Source organism: Bubalus kerabau, chromosome 4 (assembly GCF_029407905.1).
Source record: "Bubalus kerabau isolate K-KA32 ecotype Philippines breed swamp buffalo chromosome 4, PCC_UOA_SB_1v2, whole genome shotgun sequence".
NCBI lineage: Eukaryota > Metazoa > Chordata > Mammalia > Artiodactyla > Bovidae > Bubalus > Bubalus kerabau.
Window position 1 is genome coordinate 97,971,928 of NC_073627.1, and position 13,863 is coordinate 97,985,790.

The following is a 13,863-nucleotide window of genomic DNA, read 5'->3' on the forward strand; positions in this document are numbered from 1 at the left end:
TATTAAAAATATTCAAGATATTCTAAAATGTTTCGATACATTTTGTTAAGTGTGTTTACTCAACTCGTTAGGAATTACTTGTCAGAAATCTCCTAAACTTGATCTCTACATGCCAGGGAAACACAGTTGAAAGGGAACAAATAAAGAAGGAAGCAGATGGGACAGTTTTTAATAGTCGCATCACTCAGGATCTGTCTGAGTGAACAAGAAATTGCACAAAAAAACTAATTTAAAATTGTCAAGTGGCCTTTGTTCTTTAAAGGAAATGATTTCCTTGCAATTGTCCAAAAGCCTCAGATATGGAATTAATATGCTCTGAATATGACCCTTTTTTCCTGCTTTCATTAAAGAACCTGAAATTATTTTGAAGTACATTTTAAGAAATAATGTCCCTATATGAATTTAAACTTCCAAAATATTTACTATCTGAAGGGGGCACAAAAGGTATTCTGTCTACCATAAATATTCAAGACATTCTTTTGGTTAGGTAACATCAAACTATGACCCAGAGGCCAAATGTGATCCAGCTGTTGTTTTTATAAAGTTTACTGGACCATGGCCATAATCATTCCTTGTATTATTTGTGGTTGTTTTCTCACTATAATAGGCGAGTTGAATAGTTGCAGGGATCATACAATCCTCAAAGCCTAAAATGTTTACCACATATAACTTAGAACTAAGATGTTTGCTGACTCCTACTGGACCTCTTGAAATAATTTATATTTGATCCAATTATAAGAAAGTCTTCCCAAAGCACAATGTACAGCTAATATAGATGTCCAAATATTTTGACAGGAATACATGTACACACACATGTGCACACACACACATATTTATGTACAGTATTTTTAAATAATCTGCCCACAAACAACAGTTTTTAGCATGACAAAACAAATCTTCAGCATCTTTTAACAACAGTGAAGATGAAAGCCATATGAGATATTCAGACACTGATCCATCTTTGGATGGGTGACACAGCAGGGTTGCCTTAGCTTACAAATTACAAAGATCATATTTGGTCAATATGAGAGAATTAGATAATTTGTCCTACAATTACACTTTCTAAATAGAGATCAGGTTAATCTAGGATGGTAGGAAAAGGAATAATGAAGTAAGGGGGAATATCAAACCAAGATGGAGTAATGGAGCTTAAAACCTAAACAGTAAGAATGCCCTTCAGCCTGAAAAAAACTTTTTTTAATGGACATGATATATGCATTAATGGTCTCCAGTTGTATATCAGACAACAAAGGGCTATAATCATTGGATAGGTTAAAAAAAAAAAAAAAAAAAAGGACATGAATCCAACACTTTTCACATCTTTCCTATAGAAAGTTTTCTGATTGTTGCACAGAAAGGACAAACATAGGCAAGTTCAACAGTCTGCATGAGTTGTGAAATGGGCTTTTATGAAGGTTAAAGCAGCTAGAAGTGTAGTATTGGCCCCAGAGAGAGTTCTGGATAGCCTTGAAGATTCCCTTTTTAGTATTCAGTTGAATACTTGATCAGCTCATATATACAAGGCAACTACTCAAGGATAGGGGGAAAACAAACTGATAATTAGAGGGAAAACTAAAACTGGAATTTACCAAACGCAGTGACTTACCACTAGCCAGAGTAGAAACCCTCCTCACAATTTGTTAACATTGGGTAAAGTATTCAGAAGAGTTTAGTTAAACAGTAGAGAAAAAATAGCCCTAGACCAAACACTGCATTGATCCAGCCTAAAAATGCTTTTAAGCGACTCTGAAGAATCAGCACTTTTTCAATTTATTCAACTTAGTCCCAGAACAAAGTTTCAAAATATTTAAACAAATGAAATAATAGAGTACAACAAAGTAAAATTCACAATATTTGACAGCTAAAACAAAATTATCAGGCATCATACAAGTAGGACAACTCATAAAACAAACTCCATCATTTGAAAATGACCCAGAACTGAACACATGAGAATTAGTAGCCACTGACACTAAGGTGAAAGTGAAAGTAAAGTCGCTCAGTGGTGTCCGACTCTTTGCGACCCCTTGGACTGTAGCCCACTAGGCTCCTCTGTCCATGGGATTCTCCAGGCAAGAATACTGGAGTGGGTTGCCATTTCCTTCTCCAGCCACTGACACTAAAGCCATTGTTAAAACTATTTTGGATGTTGAAATGTTAGAGGAAAGACTAGACATGCTAAATAGCAACGTTAATTAAGGATAAAGATTTCAAAGTGATAGTGAAAGTTGATCAGTCATGTCCAACTCTCTGTGACTCCATGGACTATTCAGTCCATGGAATTCTCCAGGCCAGAATACTGGAGTAGGTAACCTTTCCCTTCTCCAGGGAATCTTCCCAACCAGGGATCGAACCCAGGTCTCTCACATTGCAGGCAGATTCTTTACCAGTTGAGCCAAAAGGGAAGGACAATTATGGATAACGATTCAAACATTTAGAGATTTCAATTATAATGCTTGAGTTTTAAAAAAATACTCTAATTGGGATTAATGACAATTGAATATTAAATAAGAAAGTATCAGTGACTTGAAGGCAGTGGAATAGGTTACCCAAAATGGAACACAGAAAAAGATGGAAAAAAGGAGAGAACTGAAAGTTGGGCAGATGCAGAAAAGTGTTCAAATAAATGACCAACTTTTCCCCCCAAATTTTATGAAAAGTAAAAATCTACAGACTGAAAAGCTAAATTAATCATGAACACACACAAAAAAAATAAACTAAAAGGCACACTATAATGCAATTAGTTAAAATCAGTGAGGAAGATAAAATCTGATAGTTTTCAGTGCTCAGTTCTTAAATAACATCACTGGTTAAATGTATTTCCAGTTGTTGTTGTTCTTAATTTCTCTAAGAGTTCATTCCTACTATATGGTTTTTATATACTGATTCTGCAGCCTATGCATGCTAAGTCGCTTCAGTTGTGTCAAACTCTTTGCAACCCTATAGACTGTAGGTTCCAGGTTCCTCTGTCCGTGGGATTCTCCAGAAAAGGATATTGGAGGGGTTGCTGGTGCCCTCCTCCAGGAGATCTTTCTGACCCAATTGAAACTGCATCTCATGCATTTGTATCCTGTTCCTTTATTGAGTTTATTATTTATAGTAATATTTTGTGTAGTCTTTAGGGTTTTGTGTATATATATATATATCATTTGCAAATAGTTATACTTTTTCCTTGGCAAGTTAGATGCCTTTTATTTATTTTTCTTGCCTAATTGCTCAGACTAAAATTTTCAATACTAAGTTGATTAAAAGTGACAGGAGTGAGCATCTTTGTTTTGTTACTGATCTTAGATGAAAAGGTTGTTTTTCAACATGAAGAATGATGTTAGCTGTGAGCCTGTTATATTTGGCTTTTTTTAGGTTGAGGTTATGTTGCCTCTATGTTTACTTTGTATTGAGTTTTTATCATAAATGAATGAATTTTGTCAAGTGACTTTTGACAAAAAAAAAATCATAGTTATATATACATATCAGGTCTTCCCTCATGGATCAGTGGTCAAAAATTCACCTGCCAATGCAAGAGACACAGGTTCAATCCCTGGGTTGGGAAGATTCCCTGGGGAAGGAGATGGAAACCCACTCCAGTATTCTTGCCTGGGAAATTCCATGGACAGAAGAGCCTGGAGGGCTATAGTCCATGGGGTCTTAAAAAGTCAGACATGACTTAGTGATTAAACAATGGCAACACACACACACACACACATATATATATATATTTTTTCATATTATTTTCCAGTATAGGTTATTATAAGATATTGAAAATAATCCTCTGTGCTATATAGTAGTGCCTTTTTATTTTATATACAGTAGTTTATATCTTCTAATCCCAAACTCCTAATTTATCCCCTCACTTCCCTTTTCCCCATTAGTAATCAAAAGTTTTTCTATGTCTCTGTGTCTATTTCTGTTTTGTAAAGAAGTTCAGTTCAGTTCAGTTCAGTTGCTCAGTCGTGTCTGACTCTTTGTGACCCCATGAATTGCAGCACGCCAGGCCTCTCTGTCCATCACCAACTCCTGGAGTTCACCCAGACTCACATCCATCGAGTCAGCGATGCCATCCAGCCATTTTATCCTCTGTCGTCCCCTTCTCCTCCTGCCCCCAATCCCTCCCAGCATCAGAGCCTTTTCCAATGAGTCAACTCTTCACATGAGGTGGCCAAAGTACTGGAGTTTCAGCTTCAGCATCATTCCCTCCAAAAAAATCCCAGGGTTGATCTCCTTCAGAATGGACTGGTTGGATCTCCTTGCAGTCCAAGGGACTCTCAAGAGTCTTCTCCAGCACCACAGTTCAAAAGCATCAATTCTTCTGTGCTCAGCCTTCTTAACAGTCCAACTCTCACATCCATACATGACCACAGGAAAAACCATAGCCTTGGCTAGACGGACCTTTGTTGGCAAAGTAATGTCTCTGATTTTGAATATGCTATCCAGGTTAGTCATAACTTTCCATCCAAGGAATAAGCATCTTTTAATTTCATGGCTGCAGTCACCATCTGCAGTGATTTTGGAGCCCCCAAAAATAAAGTCTGACACTGTTTCCACTGTTTCCCCATCTATTTCCCATGAAGTGGTGGGACCGGATGCCATAATCTTCATTTTCTGAATGTTGAGCTTTAAGCCAACTTTTTCACTCTCCACTTTCACTTTCATCAAGAGGCTTTTGAGTTCCTCTTCACTTTCTGCCGTAAGGATGGTGTCATCTGCATATCTGAGGTTATTGATATTTCTCCCGGCAATCTTGATTCCAGCTTGTGCTTCATCCAGCCCAGAATTTCTCATGATGTACTCTGCATAGAAGTTAAATAAACAGGGTGACAATATACAGCCTTGATGTACTCCTTTTCCTATTTGGAACCAGTCTGTTTTTCCATGTCCATTTCTAACTGTTGCTTCCTGACCTGCATACAGGTTTCTCAAGACGCAGGTCAGGTGGTCTGGTAAAGAAGTTAATTTGTATCAAATTTTCCATTGCAAACATAAATGATACCATATGGTATTTGTTTTATTTATTTACTTCACCTGGTATCACAATCTCTGCGTTTATCCATGTTGCTACAAATGGCATTATTTCTTTTATATGACTCTGAAGTATTCCATTGCATATATGTGCCAGGTCTTTATATATTCATCTGTTGATGACCATTTATATCGCTTCCATATCTTGCCTATTTTAAATAGTGTTGCTATGAAAACTGGGGTGCATGTATCCTTTCAAATTAAGAGTTTTCTCTGGCTATTTGACAAGGATTGGGATTTCTAGATCAAACAGAAACTATTTTTAGTTTTTTAAGGAATATCCATGTTGCTTTCCATAATTACTGAATCAATTTACATTCCCACCAACAGTGTAGGAAGGTTCCCTTTTCTACACACCCTCTCCAGCATTTATTTGTAGACTCTGTAGGATGATCCATATAGTAGAGAGTTAGAGTTGGACATATCAGTATGAATTATCTCTAGCTTAATATGGACAGAGATGATTTGATAGAGAAATATTTATAGATATATGTATATTTATGGGTTACCATATACACATATATTTCTTTGCCCAATCAGCTGAGATGCCTTAGAAACTATACTCCAGAAATGACAAGCATAATTAGCATCCAGATCTTCATTTCAAATATCATCCTCCAATGAAATGAAACTGAGCTCCTCGAGAAATGGCTGATTCTAGCACTGAGCAGGAACTCTACCAGATGTTCCTGAATCATCATGTAGCTCCAGAAAGTAAGAGTGCTAAAAGATCAAAACAAAACAACTTCCAAAACAGACACAATGATGGGGGTGCTGCTATGTCACTTCAGTTGTGTCCGACTCTGTGTGACCCCATAGACGGCAGCCCACCAGGCTCCCGTGTCCCTGGGATTCTCCAGGCAAGAACACTGGAGTGGGTTGTCATTTCCTTCTCCGATGCATGAAAGTGAAAAGTGAAAGTGAAGTCGCTCAGTCATGTCCGACTCTTAGTGACCCCATGGACTGCAACCTACCAGGCTCCTCCGCCCATGGGATTTTCCAGGCAAGAGTACTGGAGTGGGTTGCCATTGCCTTCTCCAGATGATGGGGGTGGGGGGTCTAAATAAAAAGGATTACAGGAAACCAGCTGAAAGAGCTCCCAATGGCAAAAAGCTGGAACATTTTGAACCACAAAATAATAAAATAGTATCGGCACTAACCAAAGTATAAAATAAGTAACCATGAGTCCATATTGATACAATTAGATGACTAAAGTAATAAATGGGGCAGGAGTAAGAGACCTATGTTCCATGCATGAAGATTCCAAATACTTTATGCAGATAATTCACTACCATGGTGGTAAAGTCTAACTTCCCACTCTTTAGGTATGGGCTGCAGATAAAGAACTCCTTTCAGATAGTACAGTATGAAAAATGCTGATAAAGAACAACTTTAAAGCAGAGAAACCTGACAAACACTAACTCCAAACACTAACTCGGGCAGGTGATTAAGGTCAACATCAGCAGTCATCACTTACCTTGCTAGTGTGTACTCTTGATATGACATGCTTAAAATGGCACTTTACGTCAGCAGTGTTTCTTGTATAACCCCAGTCTAAAAAAAAAGAAATATCTTCAGTTGTAGTTGAGAGATTTTCTACAAAATACTTGAGCAATAGTCTGAGACTTCCAAGTTCACTGAAAACAAGAAATGTCTGGACAACTGGAATTGTCCAGTCTGGAGTTTCATAAGGATACACGATGATTAAATTTAATATGCCATTTTGGATGAGATCCTGGAGCCAAGAAAGGACATTAAGTGCATGTTAAGAAAATCTGAATAAGACACTGACTTTACTTAATAATTAATATTGTTTTTATTTAATGATTAAAAGTGTATCATACAAATGTTACTCTTTTAAATGAAATGGAAACTGGGTGAAGTTTCATGGAAACTGCTTCTATTATCTCCACATTATTTCTATAAAGTTAATTTTTTTTTAGTAAAAGTTACTCAACAGTAAAGTTGAAGTATACATTTTCAGATGTAAACAAGAGATAAATTCATCTCTGGTACATGAATATCTTGGAGATATTGAAGGTCTCGTTCCAGACCATATTAAAATAAAGTGAATATTTCAATACAGAGAGTCACACAAAGCCTTTGGGTTCTAAGTGAATATAAAAGTTATATTTACACTACACTGTAGTCTATTATGTGTGTATTAGCATTATGTTTAAAAATAATCTATATACCTTCATTTAGAAATACTTTATAGCTAAAAATTGTTAATGGCAACCTGAGCCTTCAGCAAGTCTCAGTAGTAACATTAAAGATCAAAGATCACAGATCACTATAAAAATATGGCAATAAAATAGTTTGAAATATTGTGAGAATTTTCAAAATATGACAGAGACATGAATTAAGCAATTGCTGCTGGGAAAATGGTACCGATAGACTTGCGAGATTCAGACTGCAAAAAAACAAACAACACACAAACACATACAATCTGTGAAGTGCTACTGAACAATCTATGCCAGACTTGCACTACAAATGAAACTTTAAGGGAATTTGTGAGGATTGATAACAAGTATGTTTGTAAAATATTTGATATCAAGAAAGTAATCTATTTGAAATGATTATTGTAGGATTATTATAAGTAAAGCAGTAAATAATAATTCAAGTTAAAGAGTGATAAATTAAGACTGCCTATTTTGTTCCCTAAGTTCAGTTCAGTTGCTCAGTCATGTCCAGCTCTTTGCGACCCCATGGAATGCAGCACTCCAGGCTTCCCTGTCCATCACCAACTCCCGGAGCTTACTCAAACTCATGTCCATAGAGTCAGTGATGCCATCCAACTATCTCATCCTCTGTCTTCCCCTTCTCCTCCTGACTTCAATCTTTCCCACCATCCAGGTCTTTTCCAATGAGTCGATTCATTTCCTTTTGGAGAAGGGAATGGCAAACCACTTCAGTATTCTTGAACTGAGAACCCCATTAACAGTATTGTTCCCTAAAGATATCCCTAAAAGTAACAAAATGCAATATAACTGAAATATGTCCACAGAGGAGATAGAATGGAATAAGAATACAATTTCTTTGATTTTAAAGAAGACAGAAAAGAAAGAAAAAGGAAGAAAGAAGAGAAAGAAAAATGAAAAGCAAATAATACAGTGGCAAATACAAAACCAAATTTACCAAGAAGTATGTTATATATAAGTAAAATAAAATCTCTAATTAAAAGCAGAGACAACCTAACAGGATTAAAAAAGCAAGAAGAAGCTGTAAGTTCTTTAGAGGAAATTAATTTTAAGTATAAAGATGCTGACACATTGAAAGTAAAAGATTGGAAGAAAAAGTACAGATAGTTGGTTTAGATTTATAAATTATAGATAATCTGGAATTTAAAATAAGAAGTACTAACAGACACAAAGAGGGTCATTTTATAATGAGAAAAAGAGTCAATCAAGAATACTTAATATATTCAAATGTAAATGTAACTAATTAAAAGCAATTCAGAAATACATATACTTAATACCCTCATTGAGCATAGTGATTCAGTTTTTAATAGATTAAACTTCATTAAACGTTACTACAAATTAATGGCTATAATTCTCTATACATAGTAGCATTTATCCTAGCATTATCTCTAAAAACTATTGTATCTCAGACACTTGATACCCTTTTAAGATAAATAATACTGCATTACATATATTTTGATTAGAAATTTTATTATATCACTTATTATACACATATGTATATATTTGGAAAGATAGATACATAACTATTCTGGGTCTCTTAGCACTGAATATATATAGTTACCAAAGGAAAATCTCATTTGTGTCTTTTCTGTCCTTCTACAGCCTGGAAGTGTATTTTCCCCCCTCTGTCTAAAATAAAACCCATTTTGGTTAGTTTTAATTTTTATATGCCAAGGAAGTACATTGTGCTTAATTATAAAATGATCATGTTCTTGGATTTGTCTCTTTACTTTCTAAATTATTATATTTTCTATAATCTTCTTTACAGGGAATATTTTCTTTTGCTTTATATACATTAAACCTAAAACTGTTGGCAAAATAAACAATTGTTAAATGAATGTTTTTTTTCTTCTTCTTCAAAATATTTTTTTATTATTTTATTATAAATTTATTTATTCTAATTGGAGGTTGATTACTTTACAATATTGTACTGGTTTTGCCATACATCAACATGAATCCAGCACGGGTATACACGTGTTCCCCATCCTGAACTCCCCTCCCACCTCCCTCCCCATACCATCCCTCTGAGTCATCCCAGTGCACCAGTCCCAAGCATCCTGTATCATGCACTGAACCTGGACTGGCGATCCATTTCACATACAATATTATACATGTTTCAATGCCAATCTCCCAAATCATCCCACCCTCACCCTCTCCCACAGAGTCCAAAAGACTGTTTTATACATCTGTGTCTCTTTTGTTGTCTTGCATACAGGGTTATCATAACCATCTTTCTAAATTCTATATATATGCATTAGTACACTACATTGGTGTTTTTCTTTCTGGCTTACTTCACTCTGTATAATAGGCTCCAGTTTCATCCACCTCATTAGAATTGATTCAAATGTATTCTTTTTAATGGCTAATACTCCATTGTGTATATGTACCACAGCTTTCTTATCCATTCATCTGCTGATGGACATCTAGGTTGCTTCCATGTTCTGGCTATTATGAACAGTGCTGTGATGAACACTGGGGTACACGTGTCTCTTTCAATTCTGGTTTCCTCAGTGTGTATGCCCAGCAGTGGGATTTCTGGGTCATAAGGCAGTTCTATTTCCTGTTTTTTAAGGAATCTCCACACTGTTCTCCATAGTGGCAGTACTAGTTTGCATTCCCACCAACAGTGTAAGAGGGTTCCCTTTTCTCCACACCCTCTCCAGCGTTTATTGATTATAGACTTTTGGATAGCAGCCATTCTGACTGGTGTGAAATGGTACCTCATTGTGGTTTTGATTTGCATTTCTCTGATAATGAGTGATGTTGATCATCTTTTCATGTGTTTGTTAGCCATCTGTATGTCTTCTTTGGAGAAATGTCTGTTTAGTTCTTTGGCTCATTTTTTGATTGGGTCATTTATTTTCCTGGAATTGAGCTGCAGGGGTTGCTTGTATATTTTTGAGATTAGTTGTTTGTCAGTTGCTTCATTTGCTATTATTTTCTCCCATTCTGAAGGCTCTCTTTTCACCTTGCTTATAGTTTCCTTTGTTGTGCAGAAGTTTTTAATTTTAATTAGGTCCCATTTGTTTATTTTTGCTTTTATTTCCAATATTCTGGGAGGTGGGTCATAGAGGATCCTGCTGTTTTTTAGGTCGGAGAGTGTTTTGCCTATGTTTTCCTCTAGGAGTTTTATAGTTTCTGGTCTTACGTTTAGATCTCTAATCCATTTTGAGTTTATTTTTGTGTATGGTGTTAGAAAGTGTTCAAGTTTCATTCTTTTACAAGTGGTTGACCAGTTTTCCCAGCACCGCTTGTTAAAGAGATTGTCTTTTCTCCATTGTATATTCTTGCCTCCTTTGTCAAAGATAAGGTGTCTATAGGTATGTGGATTTATCTCTGGGCTTTCCATTTTTTTCCACTGATCTATATTTCTGTCCTTGTGCCAGTACCATACTGTCATGACTGTAGCTTTGTAGTGGAGCCTGAAGTCAGGCAGGTTGATTCCTCCAGTCCCATTCTTCTTTCTCAAGATTGCTTTGGTTATTCAAGGTTTGTTTTGTTGTTGTTGTTGTTTGTTTGTTTGTTTTTTATTTTGTGTTAAAGTTTCTTTTTTCTTTTTCTTTTTTTTTTTAATTTTATTTTATTTTTAAACTTTACATAATTGTATTAGTTTTGCCAAATATCAAAATGAATCCACCACAGGTATACATGTGTTCCCCATCCTGAACCCTCCTCCCTCCTCCCTCCCCATACCATCCCTCTGGGTCGTCCCAGTGCACTAGCCCCAAGCATCCAGTATCGTGCATCGAACCTGGACTGGCAACTGGTTTCATACATGATATTTTACATGTTTCAATGCCATTCTCCCAAATCTTTCCACCCTCTCCCTCTCCCACAGAGTCCATAAGACTGTTCTATACATCAGTGTCTCTTTTGCTGTCTCGTACACAGGGTTATTGTTACCATCTTTCTAAATTCCATATATATGCGTTAGTATTCAAGGTTTTTTGTATTTCCATACAAATTGTGAAATTATTTGTTCTAGCTCAGTAAAAAATACTGTTGGTAGCTTGATAGGGATTGCATTGACTCTATAGATTGCTTTGGGTAGTATAGTCATTTTCACTATATTGATTCTTCTGATCCATGAACATGGTATATTTCTCCATCTATTAGTGTCCTCTTTGATTTCTTTCACCAGTGTTTTATAGTTTTCTATATATAGGTCTTTAGTTTCTTTAGGTAGATATACTCCTAAGTATTTTATTCTTTTTGTTGCAATGGTGAATGGAATTGTTTCCTTAATTTCTCTTTATTTTCTAATTATTAGTGTATAGGAATGCAAGGGATTTCTGTGTGTTGATTTTATATCCTGCAACTTTATTCATTGATTAGTTCTAGTAATTTTCTGGTGGAATATTTAGGGTTTTCTATGTAGAGGATCATGTCATCTGCAAACAGTGAGAGTTTTACTTCTTTTCCAATTTGTATTCCTTTTCTTTTTCTGCTCTGATTTCTGTGGTGAAAACTTCCAAAACTATGTTGAATAGTAGTGGTAACAGTGGGCACCCTTGTCTTGTTCCTGACTTTAGAGGAAATGCTTTCAATTTTTCACCATTGAGGATAATGTTTGCTGTGGCTTTGATATATGTAGCTTTTATTATGTTGAGGTATGTTCCTTCTATTCCTGCTTTCTGGAGAGTTTTTACCATAAATGGATGTTGAATTTTGTCACAGGCTTTCTCTGCATCTATTGAGATAATCATATGGCTTTTATTTTTCAATTTGTTGATGTGGTGTATTGCATTGATTGACTTGCAGATATTGAAGAATCCTTGCATCCCTGGGATAAAGCCCACTTGGTCATGGTGTATGATCTTTTTAATGTGTTGTTGAATTCTGATTGGTAGAATTTTGTTAAAGATTTTTGCATCTATGTTCATCAGTGATATTGGCCTGTAGTTTTCTTTTTTGGTGGGATCTTTGTCAGGTTTTGGTAGTAGGGTAATGGTGGCCTCAAAGAATGAGTTTGGAAGTTTACCTTCATCTGAAATTTTCTGGAAGAGTTTGAGTAGGATAGATGTTAGCTCTTCTCTAAATTTTTGGTAGAATTCAGCTGTGAAGCCGTCTGGACCTGGGCTTTTGTTTGCTGGAAGATTTTTGATTACACTTTCAATTACAGTGCTTGTGATGGGTCTGCTAAGATTTTTATTTCTTCCTGGTTCAGTTTTGGAAAGTTGTACTTTTCTAAGATTTTGTCCATTTCTTCCAAGTTGTCCATTTTATTGGCATATAATTGCTGATAGTAGTCTCTTAGGATCCTTTGTATTTCTGTGTTGTCTGTTGTGATCTTTGCATTTTCATTTCTAATTTTATTGATTTGATTTTTCTCCCTTTGCTTCTTGATGAGTCTGGCTAATGGTTTGTCAATTTTATTTATCCTCTCAAAGAACCAGCTTTTGGCTTTGTTGATTTTTGCTATGGTCTCTTTTGTTTCTTTTGCATTTATTTCTGCCCTAATTTTTAAGATTTCTTCCCTTCTACTAACCCTGGGGTTCTTCATTTCTTCCTTTTCTAGTTGCTTTAGGTGTAGAGTTAGGTTATTTATTTGACTTTTTTCTTGTTCCTTGAGGAATGCCTGTATAGCTATGAACCTTCCCCTTAGCACTGCTTTTACAGTGTCCCACAGGTTTTGGGTTGTTGTGTTTTCATTTGTTTCTATGCATATTTTGATGTCTTTTTTTATTTCTTCTGGGATCTGTTGGTTATTCAGCAGCATTTTGCTCAGCCTTCATATGTTGGAATTTTGAATAGTTTTTCTCCTGTAATTGAGATCTAATCTTACTGCATTGTGGTCAGAAAAGATGCTTGGAATGATTTCAATTTTTTTGAATTTACTAAGGCTAGATTTATGGCCCAGGATGTGATCTATCCTGCAGAAGGTTCCGTGAGTGATTGAGAAAAAGGTGAAATTCATTGTTTTGGGGTGAAATTTCCTATCGATATCAGTTAGGTCTAACTGGTCCATTGTATCCTTTAAAGTTTGTGTTTCCTTGTTAATTTTCTGTTTAGTTGATCTATCCATAGGTGTGAGTGGGGTATTAAAGTCTCCCACTATTATTGTGTTACTGTTAATTTCCCCTTTCATACTTGTTAGCATTTGCCTTACATATTGTGGTGCTCCTATGTTGGGCGCATATATATTTATAATTGTTATATCTTCTTCTTGGATTGATCCTTTGATCATTATGTAGTTTCCTTCTTTGTCTCTTTCCACAGCCTTTGTTTTAAAGTCTATTTCATTGGATATGAGTATTGCTACTCCTGCTTTCTTTTGGTCTCTATTTGCGTGGAATATCTTTTTCCAGCCCTTCACTTTCAGTCTGTATGTGTCCCCTTTTTTGAGGTGGGTCTCTTGTAGACAACATATATAGGGGTCTTGTTTTTGTATCCATTCAGCCAGTCTTTGCCTTTTGGTTGGGGCATTCAACCCATTTACGTTTAACGTAATTATTGATAAGTATGACCCTGTTGCCATTTACTTTATTGTTTTAGGTTCAAGTTTATACACTCTTTGTGTGTTTCCTGTCTAGAGAAGATCCTTTAACATTTGTTGGAAAGCTGGTTTGGTGGTGCTGAATTCTCTCAGCTTTTGCTTGTCTGAAAAGCTTTTGATTTCTCTTTCATATTTGAATGAGATCCTTGCTGG

General features: G+C 35.8%; 2 long non-coding RNA genes across 2 annotated transcripts in view; one reads left to right on the forward strand and one right to left on the reverse strand.

The window, feature by feature from the left end:
• The window catches only part of LOC129650012 (uncharacterized), a 135,021-nt gene that overhangs the window by 104,201 nt on the left and 16,957 nt on the right, over positions 1-13,863 (forward strand). The window lies entirely within an intron of this gene.
• LOC129650011 (uncharacterized) overlaps positions 1-13,863 on the reverse strand; it is a 130,755-nt gene that overhangs the window by 45,087 nt on the left and 71,805 nt on the right. Inside the window, exon 2 of the long non-coding RNA XR_008713527.1 lies at positions 6,491-6,567. This is a non-coding gene — a long non-coding RNA (uncharacterized LOC129650011). The remainder of the gene's footprint in view (positions 1-6,490; positions 6,568-13,863) is intronic.